This window comes from Choloepus didactylus, chromosome 5, assembly GCF_015220235.1.
Source record: "Choloepus didactylus isolate mChoDid1 chromosome 5, mChoDid1.pri, whole genome shotgun sequence".
Lineage (NCBI taxonomy): Eukaryota > Metazoa > Chordata > Mammalia > Pilosa > Megalonychidae > Choloepus > Choloepus didactylus.
In genome coordinates, this window is record NC_051311.1 from 138,643,187 (window position 1) to 138,667,969 (window position 24,783).

At 39.4% G+C, this 24,783-nt stretch overlaps 1 protein-coding gene across 3 annotated transcripts in view; it reads left to right on the plus strand.

Moving 5' to 3' along the window:
• CREB5 (cAMP responsive element binding protein 5) overlaps positions 1–24,783 on the plus strand; it is a 454,493-nt gene that overhangs the window by 329,615 nt on the left and 100,095 nt on the right. The window lies entirely within an intron of this gene.

Here is a 24,783-nt window from a genome sequence, read left to right on the forward strand (position 1 = left end):
GGCATGATTTCTTTTTTTAGAGCATTACGATTAATGCTGACTTGGCTCTGAGTTGCTCACTCAGAATCAGAAACGCCTGCTGGTGCTGACAAGAGAGGCATGGTAAGGAATGCTAGCATCAGCCGGCTCTTCTCGGGAACACCAGCTCATATCCACAGGAGCTCCAAGGAGTGAGAAACACTACCTCCACTTTTTAGTGATTGTTTTGTTTTGTTTGGGAGTTTTGTTTTAATTGTTGTTGTTTAACTAAAAATGTCATTGCGATAATTGTAGATACACATCCCATGCATCCTTTACTCAGTTCCCCTCAATGGTTACATCTTGCAACACTCTAGTACAATATGACAACTGGGATACTGACATTTGATAAAATCCATCAGTCTTACTCATATTTCACAAGTTTTACTCATACTCCCTTGTGACTGGGTTGTTCTTTTTACGTGTTAGATTTGCCCAAGTTCACACAAGCACTAGCTCCAACCCATGCTAGGTCTAGCTTGCCATCACTGGCAAATTTTCCACCACTGCCATGGTGGAAGGAACCTCATGGCTGTGCCTGTCAATGAAAAGCACCAAATCCCTAGTTGGGGAATTCCAGTGACCATATCCATGTTTTGCATTCCTTTGGGGCAGAGCCTGAATGGCAGCGTTGCCCTCCACAGGGGTCTCTGGGGCCGTGCTTCACATGTTAGCAGGGACGAGGGAGCAGGACTTTGATGGCATAACAGGAGAGACACAGAGCTTTTCCCTCTATATGCCAGGCACAGAGCAGAAGAATGCCAGCACTCTCTGTGCGAGTTTAGCCATGAGACAGTGCTGAACTCAGCATTCTTCCTCATGGCCCTCCCTCAGCTCCCTTGATGGACCCACATGTGGCAAGAAGAAAGGGGCTGACATTAGGGAGGCAGGCATCTATTGATCAGAGAAGCAGTGTAGTGTGGGGTCTTATGAAAACAGCATGGACCCTGGGATCAAAAAGACCTGGGTTCAGATCTCTACTTTTATGCCTTGTTTTTATTCCAAAAATTGAGCAGTTCTGTGACTGTGGCAGGTACTAGGAACAGAAAGTCAAAGTACCGTTCCGATTAATTGTGAGGTGAGGAATGGTACCTATAAAACCTGCCAAATTTCCAGTGACACGGGGAGGGAATGATGGAGCACAACACAGTTTGGGGAAAAAAGACCCTTGCCTCCCTATTCGTGCTCAGCTGTGGCTTTGTGAATGACAAAACAAAGTGAGATGGTGATGAGTGGATTTAATCAGGAGAACTAGATTCTGTTCTTGGCTTGACCAAAGGAATTTGATATTTGCAATAGCCAATATGTGTAACATATATCTTTCGCTGGGTGAGGCTACTTTTTAAACTTGCTATCTTCCTCTCACTTTTCTTTTCTGGTGGTAAAAATGTTGCTTTGGGACAGTGAAGTGAAGGGGCTTTCCAAGGTGGCAGGTGGAAAAGAGTTCTGATGACAAAGCCATTGGACTCATAAACTGATAGGTTGCAAGAGGTACAGTCAGCACTATCTGCTGGGGTTCCCCAGCCTATGCTGGTAACAGGTCCAAGACAACTGTCTCAAGCTTCTTGGTAAAAACAGCATCTTGGATTTTACTTAGTAAGCATTGGTCAGGAAAGCCAGGTCAACAGTAAGAGGCTGAAATTCGTATAGATTTGAGAATGAACATTATCGCATGCCTGGCAGAAAGTTGGGTGGGCAAATCTAGAGCTGTACTTGGAAAAAAAGAAACAGTGGATTGAACACTGGCTTCTTTCTGCTCCCATCTTGTTTGGTTTTCCTGGGACTCCAAACTTTGAAGTGAGTTCTTCCACATTGAACAGCAAAAGATTTGTGTGCAAGCTCCTGCCAATGCAGTCTTTGCCCAGGGATGTGAGGAACCATCAAGAGGAGGAAGGAAAATGGATGGTGCTGGTAAATGTTGCCAGGCCAATAAAAAAATATGTGGTCCAAATTTAAGTGTGCAATTTTCAAACAGACTTTGCTAGTCTGATTAAAATGCCTGCTGTAAGATTTGGCTTCTTGAGTTTTGGTTACAAGAGGTGTCCCTTGACTATTTACACCCTTGAAAATTGAAATTGACTTGACTGAGCACTCCCAAGTCCACTACATAGTACACAAGCACTTTATAACAGGTCCATACATCTTTTCTTCCTGTATCTGCACTGGCAGGACAGCTTATTTAATGATTGATGAGACAGCACTGTACCCAAGAAGAATTAATCAATAGTTCACTATCATTACAGAGAGTGCTATAGTAGTTATACAATAGCCAAGACCCATCCAGCTAGCAGCAAAGTCTTCCTTTCCCGCCACATGATACCAAAAATTGAATTCTACCTTATAGTTTTTTTTTTTTTCTGTTCCTTCTGAATGACTGAATAGAACTGGAAGCATCCAAAAAGCAAAGCCTAGAAAAGGCAATAATAAGATTCCAAATGAATGCCAGGATATCTAATAATGCAAAGACTCAATCACTCTTTTAATGGGAGATAGCAAATGGAGCCAAGAGGCTTTATCGTATGAGCTGGAATACTTACTATGAGTTACTGTGTTTTAGGGGAGCTGAGGGCTGAGGGAATTCTTTTTTTTTTTAATCAGAAATCTTTAAAGATTTGAAGTCTTGTTGGGCTGGCCACATGTGCTGACATAGCAGAGAAGCCAGTTGGCCCTCTCAGAGCCTTATGGGCTTCTCTGCCCACTTGGCTCTGCTTCTCTGCCCTCAGTGGGACCCATAGCACCACCAGAGGAAGGCATGCAAAATAAGCTGGTTTGCAAAGGCAGAGCCTGTTTATTCTAAATCGATATGGCCCTATGTGATTGTGCCCTGTGAATCATTAAGAGTTCAGGTTTTGGGATCAGACAGATTTGAGTTCAAACTCTGGCTTTGCCACTTGCTAACTATGTGATCTTTTGCAAACTATTGAAACTTTCTGAGGCCCCTTTACTTCATCTGTGAAATGGAATCCATGAGATAATGGCTGTCATGCACTTGGCATCGTAAGGACCCAGTAGACATTAGTTATTTAATAATGAGACCAGTTGGCTTTTTTGGAGGCTTGCATAACTTCTATTTTAGACTTCAATGATGTAGAGAGAAATATTGCAATTGAATAGTTCCTTTCCAGAAAGGTAAACTGTGTCACTGTGTGCAGGTGAAGCAAGCAGGTGGAAAGGTGAGGAAAGAATCCTAAAACTGGTCTAAGATCTCTCTTTACCACAAGCCTCACCAAAGAAGAGCCAGCTCTTTTTTCACCTGTTTTAGTCAAGTGTAGTAGCTTTCTTTTTTAGATGGCATGAGACAATTTTTCTTTTGCATCTGCTTCTTATTTATCATGATACTTCAGTCATCTCAGCAACACTTTGCAATAAAGGGCTGATCCCATTTAATTCCTCTGGAATTAATCATAATAACAGCAATTATAATAAACCCATTTAGTAAAATGTAGATGTAAATTGCACTTGCATTGCATTTTTACCTTTAGTTTTGCTGTCACCAGCATCCACCCTAATATGGATTACGTAGTGGCCTCTCTGTGGCCAAATCATTATTTTTCCGTTCAAAGTCTTGTCCTATAGTACATGGTTGCTTTTTGCCACTTCCTTCCATCTGGGGCAAGGAGGAAGCTCCGGTGGACATGTCACAAGGAATGTCATCTCATTTGGCTTCCTTGTCTCCATCCAGAACTTACTGAGCAATAGAATAATAATCCTATAACACTAAAAAATATTGATAAGGAAGGACCGATTGAGATCATTCAGCCCAAACTACCCATTTTACAGATTCAGACATTGAGGCCACCCACAGATGTGAAAAGAATTATCTGGTATCATAAAGCTATTTGGTGGCAGAGCCAGGACCAGGCTCTGCTGTAATAAGGAGCACATTTCTGTCCCAGCAGGCCAGTGGGCCCTTGCGGTGCCAGAATCTCCATCTTCTTGCCCATGCTTATGATTCTGGCTCCTGGGGATGGTAGGGGTGTGGAGAATGCAAAGAAAGACTGAGAGGTTCAGGGGCACAGGGGAAGCATTAGCAGACTGGTGGGTTAGCCGGGCTTTGAGAAGCTGGGAGTCATCCCCTCACCTGGCTGTGCCCTTCTGGTTAGGAAGGACGGTGGTGGCAGAGGAAGGGTGGGACAAGCAAGTTTGCTTTCTGCCTCCAGCCATAAGCTCCTTGGGGTTTAGTTAGCGGGTGGGTCATACTGGGCCATAAATGAGGTGGGGTAAACTTCCTTGAGCCAGACTTCTTAGAATCTGCTCCCAACTGCTCTCTCCTCTCTCTCCCTGCACTTGAGCCCTCTCTACCCTGAGTGGGTGTCCAATGAGGACAAAGCTTGGAAGCTGCCCCAGAACCGGCACCCACCCACCTGCAGGATGTGACCTTTGGGCTCTGAAACAACGCTGCTTCCTCCCTCTTCCTCCCCACCTAGGGAACGACTGTAGACCACAATTCCCAAACAGCCCCAGTTCTGCACTTTAATCCCAAAGAGATGCCCGCTACTTTGTGACCACAAAAAACTTGTCACTTCATTACAGTTCTGAAAAAAGGAGAGAGTAAAGGGTAATTCATGGTTGTTTGAATGACTTCTCATTCTTTTCCATAGAGGCAGCTTTCAGCTGTTGGCTCAAAGGACACTGGCAGAATCTGACATCTCATGGTGTGATGGAACAGCATTTTTCATAATGCTGTATCACAAGATTCTTTACAGCCAGTTAACCCAATTAATCTTCCCATAGTAATTATCCAGGTGTTGTACTCTTCTGCTTCCCCAGAGCCTCCAAAGCCCTCTTGTGCGGAGAGAAACTATTATGCCTCCCGACCTTGAAAGGATGTTTCTAACTAATTAATGATTGTTAAGTGCCTGGAAAATGTACTTTGGAAATATTCTCGTGCTAACATGTCTGGATCTTACACAGTGCCGTTGCACTGGATGCATGTTGGAAACTATTCTTGCTGTTTGCAAATCAAGTTAAGATGAATATGACTCTTTCTTTCCTCAACTAAAGTTCTGCATCCTGCACCCCCACCCCACCCCCAATACATACACACACATTCTTTCTTTGTCCATTTCTTCCAATCTGTGTATTGAGCCACCTTTGGTAGAATAGGCTAGTGTTTTGTTAAATTTCCTCTATAAGGTCATGTTGGGTCTTTTCAGCCATGAGGCAAATTGAAAACTGCTATTGACTTAATTATCAGTAAGCAAAATGTGGCTTTCTATATGGTAAAGTGGCTTTCAAACTTTTTTGATATGAAAGCAGTAAGAATTAGATTTTATATTGCAACCCAATATAATTACATGTGTAGGTTTATATATTTTGTTTTATGAAACAAAACTTAATCTTTACTATGTGTAATGTACTTGGATATCTTCTACTACGTTTTTTAAAAATACTTGTCACATTGGATTAAACTGATTTCACTGATTTCTCATTAACTGACCTACTAATGAATTGTTGCCAGAGTTCAAAAAACACTGGTATAGTGGAAAAGGCAAGTGCTGGATAAGATTTGGGGGGCTTGGGTCATATTCCCAGCTCTCCCCAATCCCAAGATTCCTTCATACGTAAATTAAGGTATTTGTGTTCAAACTGAGTTTAACCTGAGAATGCTTTCTTTAAAACCCTCTTATGTGGAAGCTTAATATGGAAATCAGCACCCCAAACAGTACATATCTCCTTCCACAACTCATCCCCCACCTCACCCAGGGGTCCTTGGAACACAACCCGAATACTACTGGATTAGAAATGTCATAAGTCCCTGCCAGTTCTGGTATTTGATGATTATTTTATTTCCCAGGTAATAGGTCTATCTAATCAAATGCAACAGATTTTGCTTCCATTGATTCTGAGCTGGGACTCTCAACTGGGAATCTCCAGAATCAACAGGAATTTTTGTTCTAGGACCATAGTTCTTTTCTGATTCAGCTGTGTAGTTTGTTCGTGGGCATAATGGGCTAGGATTCTCCAGGGAAAGCATGGTTCAAAGGGTCTTCAGTAGATGACGTGTGTACTTTTATTCTTGTCAATGTGTCTGCTCTTTTCTTGCTTCCTAAATTCAGCAGGTTCTTGATTTTTGACACAGCTCAAATCATTTGGCCTACAGCTGGTAAAATACAATTTTCTGGTTCTCAGAAAGAAAGGCTTTTCAGACTTACACATTTAAAAAAAAGCTCATAGACTTCTTGAACATCAAATAGCTCTTATAAAACACCATTTTGATGAGTTAAGTGTAAATGAATCAGCAACATACGGATTAAATTTCCCTTGAAAGACACATGGGTTTTAGAATTAAGGGGAGAAAGTGCTTGGCAAGATGGATTTCAGATTTTTGCCAAACCTCAAAATGTTTGAAAAATGGTTTGAGACATTTTTACTGAACGCACAATGCCATGGAGTTCACCCATCCCCAGACATAATAGCGAATCTTTTTGACAACAACTGTATGACAAGAAAAAAGGCCTGTGGGGCTTTAGCCACTTTCTCTGTTCTCTTTCAACTCTATGCCCCTAGTCCCGCCAAAAAAACAAAACACAAAAAACCACTAACTACTTAGAGAACTAAGAGAAATGTCTGATTGACAAACTAAAGTTTCAAGTCGGGCAATTATGAGAAAATAACCCCACAGCTCAAAAATACTTGTATTTTTCCTCCATACTACCCAAAGTCAATTATACCATTTTCTAAGTGGAATAATATACTCTAGGGATATGCAGTATTTGATATACTTTATTCATTGGTGTCTAGAGCAGTGTACAGTTATTCTAGTCATTTGTCTGACATTATAATTCCAGCTTCTTTAGAGAAGAGGGGAAAAAGTCTACCCAAAGCAAACAGATTGGGGGGAAATATCCATCGCTTTATTAAAACAGCCCAAGTGTGGAAATGCTGTATATTATGGATGCAGGGCATATGAGAAGGTTTTCAAGGTGCCGGGAATGGTCTGAGAAACTTGAATTATGAGATAACTTTTGTATATAATAAGCTATATTATAAGTTCACCACACCTCAGAATTCTTCCTGGCATGAAGAGACTCAGGAGCAACATATTAGGGATCCATGGACTAATTATCTTATGAAAGTTGTGCATCGTATGTATTAAAATGCCCTCCAATTATTTTTTACTAGCTACTCCTGACAAAAGCAGGCTGACACTTTTACAAGCTCATTTTTCATGTGTAAAAGCACAGAAGGAGTGGGTTTGAGCGAGTTGCCCACACTGAGAGAGGAGAGAGCCTGGATGAGAACATTTGGGCTGATTTGCTCTGTGAAGCCACTTTGTCTCATAACCCGTTTCATTTTCCTATTTAAGCCAGGAAGGCCAAGGTTTGCTCGCCTGCTTCGCTCCTTCCTTTCTTCCTTTTCCTCTGAAAGGAAGGGTGCATTCAGTGACTGCCAATATCAGTTTAGAAACTAGGGGACTACAATGTACTTTATTGGAAGTTTTCAAGTATATATATAGACACTCCCCCTCCAAAACAAAAAGCTATCTTTAAATTGATATGTTTTAAACTCTGTGGTATAAGTAATGGAAAAACCTATTTATTATCCTGTTAGTGCAGCACTTCACACAGTATTTTGAAGTAGGATCTTGCTCTCCAGGAACCAAAAATAATTTGTTGCAAAAGAAGTACCCAAAAGGGAGACTAAATATCATACGAAATGCAGAAGACTACTTTCAGTACCTCCCCAGTGGAAATACCACAGTGATTGTTAAAATCGCACTCTCTATCTTATGCCTATCTATATTTATTGAGTTCAAAATAAGAAATAAATGAAAGCTAGAAGTACTGGAGAGAAAAACCAGTTATATTAACTTTCTGTCTTGGAAAAGGCTTCAGAATAATAGTAATAATAAAGTAGAGCCAAATTCTGGCTCCATTTTCACCTTTTCCAGAGCTGCTTAATATAGGATAATAGAGCCAAGATGGGCTCTTTTGATTCTTGGAAAATGCTGAGCCCCTGCCCAGAGTTCCTACTGCTCCCTCCCACTCACCCCAAATGTTTCTCTCCCCTTTATTCCATCCCTCTCTAATTCAAAAGTGATCAAAGTCATGCAGTACAGTCTGTCAAGCAGGTCTTTTAGCTTGTAACTCAGCCATCTACATGAAATATTGGAAAATTCAGTTTAAAACATTCTAAATTTATGTACTGTCCAATTTGGCATATACGAGATCAACCCTACCGGGAATGCGCATCAGAGAGCATATATTTCTAAATAGGGATTTTTATCATCCAAAGAGATTGTTTTCAGCTCATGTTAAGCTATGCACAACAGTAATTATTTAATATCTCCTCAGCCAATGTTGACAAACTTTAACAACCTGTCTTGCACAGATGGTTGTCTTTGCTTGGGGCCCCTTCTATCAATGTCCCCCACTCCAAACCCCTCCACCCCCAAAAAAGACATGGGGCTAACTGTTCATCTTTCTAGGAGCAGTCATATTTTCTTGTCTTCTGGGAACCCCCTTCCCTGAAGCCCCCAGAGCATTAGTTATCACTTTGGGAGTCTTCCATTGCCCCTGCTGACTTCCATGTCCTCATCTGTTTCCCCTAATGGTTGATGAGTTTCTTAAGAGCAGAGATGATCTTTTATTTACTTTGGACTCCCAGCACAGTGTCTGAAACATAGCAGAAACTGAGTAAATGCTTAAGAAAAATAAACTTAAAAGATAATTTTAGTCGTGTTTCTGTCGGATCACATTTTTATTGCTGCTACCAAAAGGTGTTCTAGTCCTCGTAGAAAGTATGAGGAGTAAAGTGGCAAGGAGTTCTCTTTGCTCAGATGGTGAGCTCCCTGCTTGATTTCAACTTCCTCCCCTAACCTGTGTTTATCTTGATGATCTTATTTATATGCATTTCCTTTTGATAAAAATATAAGCTCAAAAAAGTGAATTTACAACATGAGGAATGATACTTTTGACTTGGCCCTCAGTGTCATAGTTAGAGCTAAGATGCTACCCTACGGGTGGATAACCACCTAGATGCTCATTTTATGAGTCATCTGACATCTGAGATTTTGCTTTTTTTTTTTTTTTTCAGAGTATAATTAACATAGGTTCCCAGAGATTAAAAAAAAAAAAACAACTTATGAGGAAAGTAGACTGTCTATATGTTGAGACCCATATAAGGAGATTTGTGGGCACCAGCCCAAATTGAGAAGCATTAAGAGCCATTCAAAACCTACTGAAATGTCAACACACTTTTGAAAAGGGTCCATTAGGGATGCAAATGTGCAGTTCTCTGATTATGATAAGCACTGGAAAGAAAACAGTGAAACCCATTAGAAGGTTTTGAGAACTTGGTTTTGAAGCCTGGGGAAGACAACTCTAGTTTCTGCTTGGGCTGGGCTTTTTTATTTCCCTAGCCCTTCTGCATTCTGAACCAATTATTCTAATGATTTAAATGGTCCTAAAAATTCCTCCATTTTTGGATAGAGCCAATTAACTCATCTGTAAATGGGCCAACTTTGAAATCCCATCAGTGTTGGATAAAATTCATTTTACTAAGCTCTGCTCTCTGGATTATAAACTGTAACTTTCTTCTGTAAAGGATTTGACATTAGAAGCTCACTTCAGATTTTAGATGTATTTTGGTTCGTTCTTGCAGCCCCTTAACAAAGGCTGATTGTAATTTAACGTCTGTAATTCCTACTACATAGCCTTTTACAAATGAACTCACACTAGGGATATATTTTTATTTCATAATTGTTTAGGGCTTTTCTTTGAAAATAACTGATTCATCTAATCGGAAGGATACCTTTACTTTTGGCTAAGTTTTTCACATATGACGTCAAATGATATTCATGGTAATGGATAAATCGGGGCATAATTTTTATATAATTACTCTAAATGCCAAAAAAATATAATTGATTTTTTCCATCTTCCTTGATCTGGAAAGAACTGTATCAATTTCCAGGACGTCATAAAACAAAATATTTAAAATATGTTTCAAATAATAATAATAAAAAAAGAAATGCTTAACTTAATAAAGATGTGGAATTCATTTATGAAGAAAAACACTGGCTGTGAACCAATAGTCCAAAGAGTTTGCCAGAAGTTTGCAGTATACAGTCATTCTTGCATATCCACTCCCTGCCCTATCATCCCCAAACCCCTCCATATTAAGAAAATGAATTCTCTCAGCCATACTGAACTTTGAAACAATTGATTTAGTTCACTTTGCTTTTGAGTACAAAGAAGGTAAATCTTTTTTTCTATTTTCTTCCTTATAAGGAAATCGGTCTAAGACAATTATAACTATAGGTCTTTCTGTCTTATTATAATTAAGGAAGTTTACAAAGCATATGTATTTAATGTTTGGGAACCTCACCAAAAGTTAGGGCTTTTGACCCTCCTGGAGAGAGCTTCACAACTGAACCAATGACAAAAGTGGAAAGTACCTAACAAATATAAGTACAGTTAAATGTTTCCTCATTAACCTAAAGCAAAAATCTTAAGCCCTGGAATGAACATTTCCATTTGGCATATTCACTTTTGTGCTTGCCAAGAAAAATAGCCTCAGGCTCCAGAAAGGCAGAAAGGTTATCAATAGCATGTAACTAAATGCCCCACATGTGCTCACCTATGTTGGGTCAGTCCTCTCAACTTTTAGAAACTTTTCCATCTGTGTAATGGCATTTTCCTTTCTCCTCCATCCAAATGGAGCTGAATGCTCCAGAAAATAAGCACAGATTTTCCCAATGGTCTAAAGAAATCAGAACTGACTTTACGTCTGAAGGTCAAAGGAAACACAGACTCTGCCTCAGGGAGATTCCAGTCTAAAGAGACAGGTGGATGCTAAATAAGCCATCGTACCTATAAAAATATTATTAGAAATAGAATGAAGGAACAGCAAAAGCACAGAGGGCTATGCAGCCCTCTAAATTAGATTCATCTCATTTGGAAGCCAGAGAAAATTTTAAGCAAGTGATATTTAGACTGAAATGCAAAGAATGAATAGGAATTGGTCAACAAAAGAGCTGATGTCCAGGCATTCCAGGCAAAGGCAGCAGGATATGTCAAGGCCCTGGGGTAGGAAAGATCTTGACCCATTCTGGGGAATGAATGAAAGCCAGGGTGATTAGAATATATCAGGCTGAGTGGAAAGTAGTGTCACAGACATCAAAGATGTAGAATGTGTAAAGGATGGTCTTCTAATTCCCAAATGATAAGGGAAGTCATTGAAGAATGTTGAGTAGGGAATGGTCATAATTAGATTGTTGGTTCATGAAGAACATTCTGGCTGCAATGTAGAAGTTGGATTGAAGAGGAGCAAAACTTGAGGCAGAAGTGGTTGCAATAGACCAGTTGAGAGAAGATAGTGTTTTTGTTTAACATCTTGGCAGTGGAGATGGAGCCAAGTGGATGGATTCCAGATCTGTTTTGGAGGGGGAGTGGATAGGAGTTAGTAAATTATTGGAAGTAGAGCATGAGGGAGAATGTTGTCAAAGATAATGCCTGGATTCTCCTAGTTCATTTCTACATCTAGAGCAAAGGATGTAGAAATGAGACACCATGGACAGGCTCATCTGTAGGACTCAACATAGGCATTTAGGATCTTAGCTCTTTAGCAGGTCAGGTAGTATTTACTTATTCAGTAGTGGAATGTTTTTTATGATTGCTCACAGGCTTGGGGGATTTTTGTAATTCTCAAAATGCCCATTTTAGACCCATTCCCAATGGGCCCAATGGCACCACACTAAAAAGGCAGAACTGCTTATTTGGGGACCTGCCATTCCTCTCCTAAAGAATAACATCCTTTTTAATAATAAACGACTTACCACAGTGCATGAAAGAGTGACACCTTTATTTCATGCTTGTCAAAAGGATCATTGTTCACATGTGAGAAGAAACCAGCCCAATCTCACCCCTCGGGACTCCTAGTTCCTGCCCTACTTTGCTAAATGCTTCCTCACACTCAGTGACCCTTTGGAGACTTTCTTTTGTTTAAGGAAAGGGAATGTCCAAGAGAGACCAGTGAAGAATTGTTCACACATTGTCCCTGGCTTTGAAGAAGAAAATCCACTCATCGCTGATGAGTTGCTTCCCCGAAATAAATAGTTCTGGGTCTCTCCATGAGCCAGGTTATCCACCCTTGATCATATCCCAATCATACAATTTTAGGGCTGAAAAGACTCTTGAAGATTATTATTCAGCTACTTTATTTTATATGTGAAGGAATGGAAACTCAGAAGCATTGAGGAGTACACAGCCCAAGATCACCAGGGAAACATATGGCTGAGTCAGGAGACTGGGTATTGCTGGGGTATTTATGGTCAAAACCATACCATAAACAGCTCAGTTACCTCGCTGTATCTTTTCATGATCTTCAGATTGACACATCCTGAGAAAGTATATTGGGGCTTTATGTTCTGGAAAGCAGCTGATTCTCAGGGGTCTGAGGAGAAGCCAAGCTATTGTCACAGACCAATGGGATTTCATGGGGAACGTATAGCTTCTATAAGCAAACACATGTTCTTTAAACGTACTGTCAAACCGTCATTTTCCATTTCTATTTCTATTAGGAACTTATCATCGATATCTAAAATTGACATTTACCGTGCCCATAACTCTACCACAAATTAAAATCAGACTCCCAAATCCCTCTTGGGGAAAATGTTTATTAAGCTGTAGGAAGACATCTGAAATGATACCAAATTACATTTTAATCTTGAAACCCCAAATACCACTTTCGTTTGAGAGTAGGAATAGGACCATCTGGGGAATAATCTGAGAAACTGAGCAAGTCATGCTTTTTGGCAAAATGCAGGGCCACCAGGGAAGGGAAAAGTGCCTGAGAAAAGACACCTCATATATAAATTCCTGTGTGGCTTTTAAGTAATCATTTAAACCTAAACAAATTTTCCTTCAGAACAAACTTAAAGGAAAAGTAAGCCCTTTTAAAATCTCTTGCCTTTAAAGTTCAGACGTAGATGTTTCAATTGTACTTATAAATACACTGAGAAGGGGGTTGAAAGAAATATTAAAATAAAGCAAGTTTATCAAAATGTAATCTAGGGTTTCAAGGTTGTGGGTAAAACTGTGTTTGGGACTTAAATTCTTTATTTTGCTATTGCCTTTTAGTGTGTGGATGTCTGTAGGTGTTTGTGTGCCATGGATGTGTTTATCATGTGTTTAGTATGGTCATAATTTCAATCTCAGAGCCTAATGACAGAACCAACAATGCCCATAAGGAAACCATCCTCAGGGGCTCCTTTGCTTGTGTGTCCAGCCGTGAGTAGTCTGAAAAATAGCAAGGTCTTGTTGAAAAGGCCTTTGAGATACTTGGATGCAAAGTGCAAAGTAAATGCCAAGTATCATTATTATGAACTTCATTGCTATTATTTTATTAAGTGTTCCAGATTAGTGTCAATTTAACTTCCTGATAAGTGCTTTCATAAAGCGGGAGAACTTGAAAGGTAGCTCAGTGAAGGTTGCACAAGAGAGTGCACACAAGTTTCCTAGAAACTCTACCCTCTCCCAGGACCCTTTGCTCAAGTTAATGATAAGTTGACCATCCTAAAAATCAGGATATTGTTTCAAGGTGCCATGGGCCTGTGGCCCTTAAAAAGAGAGGCTGTCTGTTCTGGATGTGTCATGAGAGTGCTGCTGCCAGGAAACAAGAGACAGTGTAAGCTAGGTAACCTCATTAAATCCTCCAACAAGCTTTTATGGAGTTCCTATTGTGTGCCAAACTCAGTGCTCCGTAATCGCCCTCTGGTCTGAGGAGAGAGTGGTAAGATGCCGTGGGAGCACATAGTAGGGAGCAGCCTTATCTGGAGAAATCAAAGGAGGTTTCTAGAGAGGATGATGGTGATATTCCAGGCTCACTATAGTGCAAAGGACACCCAGGTTGCTTGGCAAGCCTGGGCATTTCTGGGACTTTTCCCCAAATCACTTCCTGAAACTCAGAACAAAATAGTTTTACTTTGGGTTTTAAAATGACACCAGTAGTTATTTTATTTTCTCAAGCAGATAAATCATTGCTTGAATAGAATACTGATTGAGTGCCTTGTAGGTGCCAAGCACTCTCAAAATATTATCTCAAATAATCTGGACCCCATACCTGTGAAATGGGTGACATATTTTGCCAATGAGAAAACAGAGAATTTAAATGACTTACACAGATTACACACACTCTTGGTTCACGGTGGAGCCAGGAGGCAGCCCAAAGCTCGTGCCTTTTCAGCCATACAAGGCTGCCTTATTCGATTTACTGGTTAATGATGACAGCCAGCATCATCTCTATCATTTCTGTCAGCCACTCTGACTGGAATAAGTGAAAATAATAGACCTAATTTGGGACTATGAGAGGCCTGCCAGTTCTTCTTCTTGCTCCCTAGAAACCATGCCAGACAGGGAAGAATCTATTTTTTAAGAGCCTAAGAAGAGGAAATTCCAAAACTTCAGTAAGCCATTTAATTGTTTCACACTATTCATACTTGGGAGACATTCTTTTTTTAAACTTAAATCCTTTGTGCTGCTGTTTTATTATTGTTAGGATTCTGCTTCAGTTGGGTTTGAAAGTAAGGAGTCACCATTCTCCAAATACAGTAACTTGGAAATTTGAAGATCATTATTGCCATCACTTCACCTTCTCTATTGTCTTTTCCGTTGGCGGAAGAATCCTTGATCCTTTTACTTTTCCTCTTAGGTCCTCCCTTCGGACCTTTCAGTATTTTTCTGTGCTGCTCTGGAAACGTCTCTAAGTTCTCCACACATTCACCTCTTCCCTTCCCTCCTGGATGCTCAGCATTTGCTTGACACATTTCTGTAGGAGTTCCACCCCCCCTTCTCCCCCATCATATGGCTTTTTGGTTGTTTGATTACTGCTGGTCGTTGAGAGAGTTTGCAGCTCTATGTTGGGAAGTAACCTAGTGAGGAGTTCGCTAAGCCTTGAGGCAGTGCTTCTTTCCTTGTTGGTGTTTCCTTGATGAGCAAGTTATCTCTCAGCACCCCTGTTACTTTATCGTTAAGAATAGAACTTGAGAGATGGGCTTTTAGCAGCCTAAGGTTGCATAGCACACGCATGTAGTCACAGCTGCCTTAAGCTACTCCCACTGCGTCGCTGATACATCCTTTCTCCTGCCAGTATATCTGTGGAGCTCATAAATTCTAGCACTGCCTCCTAGAGAGCTGAAATAATACTAGCGAGTGGCTGCGTGGAGGGTGTCATAAAGTTGGTCTCCCAGAAGTATTTCAAAATTGCCTAGGAGCCCCTGCCACGAGATTCGAGAAGAGGTTAGATAAAGGCTTCAGTGAGGGTGACATTGGGAAGAGCCTTGCAAAATGCACAGGGTGGGAAAAGTCTGCCTAGCTGATCCAGTAGCTCTTTTTAAGAGCTCTTCTGTTCTCACTGAAGTTTTGTGCAAATGGAGCTATTGTGGCTCAGTTGCAAAATTTTGCTGTATAATTGGAATATAGGTATTGGACAGTTGGGCTGGGTGTGGGTTCCAGCACAAATTACTCATCATTTTATCAAAATGTGATAACTGATATGTTGATAGGTCAGGAGGGAAAAAAAAAACAGAATTGCTGACTTAGAGCTTGTCGGGGAGGATAAGCTCAGGGAGTTCTGTCTCTACAAAGTATCCAGGCAAGTGTGTTAGTGAATGTTGTCATGAATTATTCATTGATGGTGCCTGAATGCAGGCAGCAGTCGCATGTAAATGACAAGGCTCATAATCAGAGGGCTACTTATTTGTCCTTATGAAGCAAGGAGGAAGCTTATTAACAACTCACAAACAGGGAGACATTTTACTTAAAGAGAATATTTTCCCCAGCCAACTAGCTGCAAATCGTTTATCTGAGCCTGTGTTCAAAATTATCTTTTATTTTTATGTCTTTTGACCTGCATTTTAGTTGCCTTTTCTAAGTGTAACTTTATCAATAATTGATGTAACTGAGAAGTTATTGGCTGATTGAAAAGTCATCTCTTCATGCCTGTAAGCCTGACCAGTGGTGAAATCCAAACTATGCAGGCATTCAGGGTCTTTTATAAAGAGGCTCTATAAAGAGCTTTTAACTCTTCATAAGGAAAAAATATCAGATTTTGAAAAGGTATTCTTTTTCTCTGCAATAGTACATCAGAAACCAATCCAACTGTTTGTAGTTAACGTAAATGAATCAGGCTGACTGCATGACCCATTCAGTTTAATGGTGCAGAAATCAGTCATTAAAGAGGAAAAAAAGGGTGTTGGTGGTGTTGGTGATTTACTAGTCTTAACAGAATGGCCATAATTCGGATCTCCCCTCCTATCACTGCTCTCTCTCTTTACAACACTTGAAAGTGCTAGTAAACCTCTCCTACTGCCTGAGTAGATGCAAAGTATACTCTATAAAACTGAGCAAAGGCTCCAGCAGGATGTAAATCTGTTAAGTTGTATTACATTTTATTACTATTATTAGCTTTCTTGTAGCCAAGCTTTCATTTGAAGAAAAAAAAGTTACTGTTTCTAAGCTATCAGATACTACATCTATAAAATAAAGATAGTAGTATGAAATTGATTTAGGAAAAAAAAAGGGCCAAATTTACCTTGCATGGTAACTTTAATTTCTGATACCTCTGGTGATAATGATTCCAAAAATGCTCTTGTCAATATCAATAAGTCAGTGCAAAGCAAAAACGATTTATTTGACCATGGTGTGGGTGTAAGTAGTACCTCTGAGCTCAGAGCTCTGAGCATTAGACAGTGCAGCCTTATTACAGGGCAGGCATCCAGTTTTTAAGACATTATATAGATTGGAGACAGATGAGTGTTCCTGAAGTATCCCTGGCCTTTTCTTAAAAGTGCCTAAAATATGGTTTCCAATGGAAATTAATTGATGCAAAAACAAATGGGTCTAGACCTCATCTGAAAGCTTGAATTTAATTTAAGGGGAATTGATTTTAAAAAAAAAGTACAGATTACCTTGGGGGTAGCTGTTTATGCTTTTGAAGAACAGAAATGGGTTACATTAGGGTCTCCAAAGACTGTTAATGTAAACTGGAGTTTCATTTATGACTTGCAAATCAATTAAGTTCTTCTCATTAGTTAGTAAAGATAATTTATTGAGCACTGTCCTTGCGATATCCGTTGCTTGTCAGAGAGAGCCTTGCTATTTATGTTTTCATTAATTCTAGAAGTATTTATTAAGCACCTACTAGGTACCATGAAACTTTTTTTAAGTTTCAGAAGGTAGTAGTAAGTGGTAAACAGTGGTAAACAAGGCAGACACAATCCCTGACTTATGAAGCTTATTATCTAGTTGAGAAGAGAGACATTTAAGAAGTCGCTCAACGGTACTCATGAATTACAGTTAGCATGCCAAGACTGTAACACCAGGCCATGGAACACACCGATTTTGCGATTGGAAATTTGTAAGTGAATTATTATGACCTAACTTGCTAAACCAGTAGTCCCCTGAAATGGGAGTGTCCACAGAGCCTGACACGTTAGGTGCTTAACTGATCTTTTCTTTAAATTAGAGAAGTTGTTGGTTTATAGAAAAATCATGCATTAAAGGCAAAGTTCCATATACTACCTTTTTACTAACACCTTGCATTAGTGTAGTACATTTGTTACGATTTATGAAAGAACATTTAATAATTAGACTATTAATTGTAATCCATCATTTATAGTAGGTTTCACTGTGTCATATAGTCCTATGTGTTTTTTTTTAAATTTTATTCCAGTAACATATATGTGACCTAAGATTTCCCCTTTTAGCCACATTCACAGATACAATTCAGTGCTGTTAATTATATTCACAATGTTGTGCTACTACCACCACCACCATCCATTACCAAAACGTACAATCAACCCAGATGGATCTTTGTACAATCTAAGTGTTGATTGACTGACTGAGTGAATGAATAGTGATAAATGTATCAGGAAAAAGTATAGGGTGTACAATACTGGCGGCCCCAATCTGGGGTCTTCATGTCCTGTGGCTGCTGTAACAGATGACCACAAACGTGGTGGCTTAACACAACAGAAATTTAATCTCTTGCACTCCCAGAGGCCAGAAGCCCGAGATCCTCAGGAGGACCTGGGGGAGGAACTTCTGTGCCTCCTCCAGCTTCTGGGGGCTCCAGGGGTTCTTTGACTGTGGCAGTAACTCCAATCTCTGCCTCCGTCTTCACATCGTCTTTTCTGCTTTTCCTGTGTTTCTCCTGGTACAAGGACACTTGTCGTTGAATTTAAGGCCCACCCTTTCAATTCAGGATGATCTCATCTTGAGATCCTTAAATTTAAATCTGCAAAGGCCTTTTCCAAATAAAGCCACATTCACAGGTACCAGGTGTTAGGGCTTAGAAATATCTTTCGAGGGCCACAGGGAGGCTGCCCAGGAAAGGTGGTGAGGCTGCTCTGACAAAGGCCGGTGACTAGCAGGGATGTGGCACTTCCATGTAGCTGGAAGACGGCCGTGCGGTCTGTGTGCGTGTGTGGAGCCCGCATGGCAGGGGCAGTCAGAAGCCAGATGGGGCAAAGCTGTGGAGCAACATCGAGTTCTGTCTCTCAACGCAGGTGAGCCAGAGAGTTGGCTGTTTTGCTTTGACTGTTTTACCCGATATGTTTGTGTTACCAAAGGAAAAACAGGTTGGGAACAATTCTTAGCGTGAAACTCAAGATCTTTAGCAGAACGTCTAGAAAGCTTGGGAAAGGAGAATATGTGCTTTCATTGAATTCTGCTGGTATTTTAACTGCCTTTTCTGGGCTAAATATTTCTACTTCTTTGTCTCGATTTCCTCCTTTGTTAAAAGGGGAAATATTGCATTTGCCGTCTATCTTCAGGAGCTCAGCAGGGAGACTAGGTGCAAAACATGAACTCATTCACAAAAAGATACGGGTAATGTGATATATTTTAAAAATATGGGTCAGGCAGCTTTCTTGTTTTCCCAGTTATTTGTTTTGTTGTATTTTTATCTTCATTTTCAGGAAAAACAAGATTTTAAGGACTAATCTCTGGGGAACTAGTTTGGTTCCATTTTGAGGAAATATTTTCAACGGCCCTTTCTGGAGAATAATGTGAGGTCATTTTGAAATTCTGTAAAATTGTGGCTTAGAAGAGCCCATTTGCCTCTGTGGAAGGGTATGGGAATTTGAAGTTGATGGATTTCTAAAGAAATATCTAACATTTGCAGGGAGTGTTGGACTTTTTATATTTGTTGGATTGTAGTTCTTTAATTAAAGCTAGGGAGTGGTGAATTTTAAGATCCCAGGTATAAGCCACAATTCTTGATTGAGTTATTGGATTCTGATTGATCTGTTACTTGATTTGTATTTCAGAATAGTAATAATACCAACAAAACCAAAAACCACTAACTTTTAGCAAGCAAAATCAATATATTTAAAAGTATTAACTCATATGATGCCATGCAGTAGGTATCTCTATTATCCCCATTTTAGAGTTAAGAAAACTGATGCACAGATTGGTTCAGTAACTTGCTTCAGGTCACACAGCTAGTAAATGGTAGACCCAGGATTCCAACCAAGGCAGTCTGGCTCCTGAGCTCATGTTCTCCACTACCCCCTTTTACAGTATAATTATTACCCTTGGAGGAAATGAAGTATATTGTCATTACAATCACATTGTACTTGATTATCCTAACAATTTACTTTCTTTATAAAAATAGGGATTTTAAAATTCCACTTAAGAGAAGAATGAGCAAGTAAGCATTGTTCATTACAAACTGCCTCCTCTTAAGATTTAAGAGTTCATGTTCCCCTCTTTATATCTTTTGCCTCCCCATCCCAGACAAAAACTAGTTTCCCATGTTAGGCCATAACACTTCATTTAAGTTTCAAATGAAGCACACATTTTTTTCCATAAGCAAATACAGGCATAGGGGATAAAACTCTTTGTCCAGTCCATGTGTGAAATTGTTACCTTTAAATAATAGAGAACTGTGGGTCTTGCAGAATGTATCAAGTCCTTTTTTTTTTTTTTTTAAATCATTCTCTCACTTTGTTAGGGACACCTATTTGGGGTTTATTACTGTTTCCTATTTAGTCTTGATGTTTGGAATAAAAAGTTGTATTGCTCCATTTCATTTAATATGTATGTTGACCATCTGCTCTGTGTCAGATGCTGGGTTAAACCCTGTAGATACAACAATAACCAACGGATAATGTCCTTATCATAATGAAACCTATAGTCCAGCTCGATTTAGAACATCTAGTTTTTATTTCAGTGTATTAGTAGTGTGAGTATCAAAGGAAATGGACCATGAATTTATTTATTATATATTTCAAGTCTTAGAATCTGAATTTTAGAGCTTCAAGAGATTTGGAGACAGCCCAAAGTCTAATACCTTCAGTAGACTAGATGGTGAAACGGAGAGCCCAAAAGTTGAGTCTCTTTCCCAGAGTCAGTGACTCCAATAGCAATGGCATCTGGGTCTCTTGCCCCCTTGCCCACTATTCTCTCCATTTTGTTGCTCTGAACCTTTTTTTAACAAAACTTCTCCCACCCTTAGTCTTTTAGTTGTTAATATTTTCATCTGCTCAAGATTTCTGAAATGTCTAGGATCTGATTTGATGCCGACATTGATCTTCCATTGCTCTCTTTTCTTTGCCTGGCCACGTAACTGCCAGCTCTGTACTGCAGTCTGTCCTGATACTTTAATAGACGTTCTCTGGGTGTCATCCCTTGAAGACCTGGGAATGGACAGCTGTCTTTGGTGATCCTCCTCAGACCTTCCAAATAAAAACATTGGCCCTTAGCGTCATAAAGACAGTGAGTTGGGCTTGCCCAAGGGCGAGGAAAACCAGTAGACACAGACCTTGCTTTTCAGACACCCCTGGACTGGAAAACATCTCTTGGGGTGGGGGGGGGCAGGAATGAGGACAGGAAATCGCTTGCTGTGGTACCTATCGTTCTGTTAAAGACAGTGAAAACACAGTCTGTCATCCTTGACATTTTAATTGAAAGAAAAGCTTACACAGATTTCAGCCTTAAGTAGTATGTTTATACAAGTGCATAAAGAGGAATAATCTGTCAGGTTGGAAAACTCTTAATGCTACAAGACTCAGTTTAGTAATTGAACAATCCAACATGAGCTCACACATCTTACCTTGTTCCATGCCTCAATAATTTTTAGTAGAAATACCTTACCTAGAGGCACATGGTTATTAAAAAGGAGGCTCAGCTTGCTCAAAGTCTGGAATTATTAGCTCATGGCGACAACCCTGCACCCGAGAAAGACTGTTAGGTCTTTGTTTTCACAACTTTACCGCATTTGCAATCTTATTTTCAGAGTCTAACTGATGCGTTGTTTGGGAAGTTTTTTTAAAAAAGGAAGACAACATAATTTCACGTGGACAAGTGATTTCTCATGTTAACAGCATTGCACTGTTTTACTACTTCATGGAAAGTCCAGTTAGCAGTGTGAGTATCAAAGGAAATGGACTATGAATTTATTTTAGCATAAAAAATCAATTATAGCTTAGTTAAGGGAGCCACCAAGGTGTGACGGGGGAAGCCCTAGATTGCAAGTTGGGTGTAAGCCCTGTTTTCTTTTCTCGATCCATGTGACCTCAGAAATATTTAAATATTTCTCATTTTAGCTGACTTCTGAGTAAAATGGGAGTAATATGACCTACCATATTGCATTGTTTCAAGTCACATGAAGTTAGGGATGTGAAAATACTTTGAGAAATGTAAAGCATTATACAAGTACAGTATAAAAACTTTTATTCAAGTGCAATATATCAGATAATAATTACTGTTATTTTGATCTATATAGAGGTAGTTAAACAATTAATGCAATTATTCTGGTAACATTCTTGCTTCAGTGATCTAAATATTCTAGACAAATGATTGTTTTGGTGGAGCTAAGATACACAGATAAGTACCTCAGTCTAGTCCTTTATATACTTTATATACAGATTTTATTTTTTCAGGTTTGTTTTTGTAGTTTTTAAAAGCCCAAGCAAGGAGCCTAAAAAATTCCATCAGTTTGAAAAGTGGGGGTTGGGGAAATAATGTACAGAATTTGTAGAAAACAATAAACTCAAAATTATTATGAATCCAAATATCCAATGATCTCAAGTTGCCAGTTTTCCCTCCTAGTATAAACTGCTAATTGGTCTGCTTAGTATTATCCAGTAATTATCCTTATAACCCCTTGGGAAACCAGTACCCTGAAAGGTTTTCTTAATTAATGGGGAAATATGTGATATTTTAAATACTAGTAATTTGTGCCTGGTGTGGAAATAACTGACCTAATAAGAACAATGAATTAAGTGAAACATATCATATCCTAGCTATTCTATACAACTGGGACTTTTCTATGCAGTTCTGGGAAGAATGAAAATTCATGTTAAATTTAATTACTTTGCATCTCCATAGCAATATTAAGTTGTTTAATTAATTTAAGAAAACATCAATATAAACCGATAACCAAGATTATTTTTAATATGTCAGATTGGAGACAAAACTTAAATGATGATAATATGTTGCCCTTTGTTCATAAAGATGATTTTGCAAATCAACATTATATAAAGAAATGTTTTAAGTTGTTTTTCCAGTAACTGTTCTTATTTATCCCTAATTGTCTATACTCAAAGCATTCCCTCTGATGACTAGCTAGGGGATCAGACATGTGGTAGATGGTACGTATGTGGTACATCTGTCTATCCATCTGTATATCTGTGTATCTATCTATCTGTATGTATATCTGTATAGGTGGGTAGATGGATAGATGTTTAGCTGTATTGGTGAATTTTTGTCCTTCTAAAAACTAGGGAGTTCAGACTATTAATCTTTGCCTTAGAACTGACCATTATTAAACATTATTTGCTTTGATATTCAGGTATTTGGTTTTTTATTTTATTTTTAATGCAATTTTATTGAGATATATTCACACACCATACAGTCCATCCAAAGTATACAATCAGTGGCTCACAGCCATTTATTTTTCAGTAAAGTTCCAAAGAAAATTTTAAGACTGGACAATTTATGACTAATGTTATCCGTTGACTGAGCCACATTCTATGCCTCTCCAACTGAAGCTATCCACCTTTTTCCCTCTGTGTGAGGTTGACTTTAAGATCCAGTGAAGTTACAACTTACTGTAGTATTTCAGAGCAATTGAAACCGTTTCCTAAAACTGTAAATGCTAACAGGCCTTCAAAGTCTTCACTTTCCTTACTGTTAATCCATACTCCAGAGGCTTTAAGAGGACACGTCAAGAAATACCCCTAGTACTTTGCTTATTTGAAAAGACTCATTTCATTGTTATAAAATGCTTATATTAGTCTGTGTATCTACTTATACATATATATACTCTATTAATAAAACCAGGTGTGGTTTGTGTGCATCTATGTAACCTTGGTGTCAAGGCTTTACATTCCTTTATGTTTTCATGTGTACACATTTCTAATCATATAAATAGTGATCAATTTACGACTAATCTTTCTATGATGTGTGTGACTATGATAGCTAGCTGTGTTTTCAAAGGAGCTCTCAGGCAAAAAGAATGGAAAACTTGGTCTTCTTTGGAATTATAACAGCAATGCAAAGGGGAGACAGCTCGCATTCTTTCCCACATCTCAATCTCCCATTTCTCGACGTTTCTGCATGAGTCATTTACCCCATGGAGGGTAAATGAGTTCTAAAGAAGAGTCCCCTCGTGCTCCTCCAATGGGGCTCTAATAGGGGGCTATACTTTCTTGAAGCTTGGGAAGGCCTTTGCCCATATGGAACATTCTCTGGGCAACCAGTATCCAACACTTAGTATGAGGGTGACTTTTTTTTTTTTTTTTTTTTTTTGAGAAAATGCATTAATTCTGGAAGCACTAGTTTCTATTGTGGCACTGAGGATAATGTCATTTAACACAGAAGTTGTTTTTGTTGTTGTTTGTTTGTTGTCTTTAATTTAAAAGTTCAACATTTATACAACTCTTCAGAGCAAACGCATGAGGAGATTGAGAGTTTAGCCTGGGAGGTCACTTGTTTGCCATTTTTAATAAACACAAATAATTCCATTTTCCCTCAGCCCCACATTCCCTGGCTCATTAAATCAATTTAAGGCCCTTCAAAAAAATTTCTGGCAAATTGAAGCAAAAGCTTAAAGTATGTACTCCCCTGAGAAATGCTAACCCAAGTCCTGCAGGTCAGGCCAGAATCGGTTTCTGTCAAGCAGCCTAACACCTCAAGTTATTGTGAAACAGGTAATTGGTAATAGGGGGCTGAGCTCTGGACGTGCACAGGGAAAGGCTGGGCTGCAGCGCCAGCAACTGTGACCCGGCTGCTTTGGGTTTGCATCCTGGCTTTGGTTTTTTTCCATTCACGGTAGGGAACTATGAAAGAGTCAAAACGAATTTCTGTTGGGAATTCATGAATGAAGCGTGCTCTGCCAGTCCAGAGAGTGAAAATGTATCCAGAGCAAAGCAAGGCAGGCCCCCAGGCAGAGGTTTAGGAGAGTGTTGATAAAAACAAATGTACACAGGCTGGAAGACACTCCAAAAGGTAGAGACTGTCATGTAAACGCAGGATTTCACCACAACGTCCCTTTCCTGAGATGCGGGGATTTTAGGAGATTTACCACCTTGTTGTCTATTGAACATCAGTTAGATAACAGAGTCCAGGAAATGAAGTGGAATTTGATGCATTAACTAGGAAGCAGCAAAGGAAACCAGGCTTGTGTTTTATTTGTTATTATTTCCCTAATATCCTCAATTATGGGGCTCTCCCGTCAGTGGGTCTGATCTGTCGGATGTGTGATGGAGTTGTCCCCGCTGGCTCTGGACACTAGTGAAACAGACGGTGAATCCCCTGC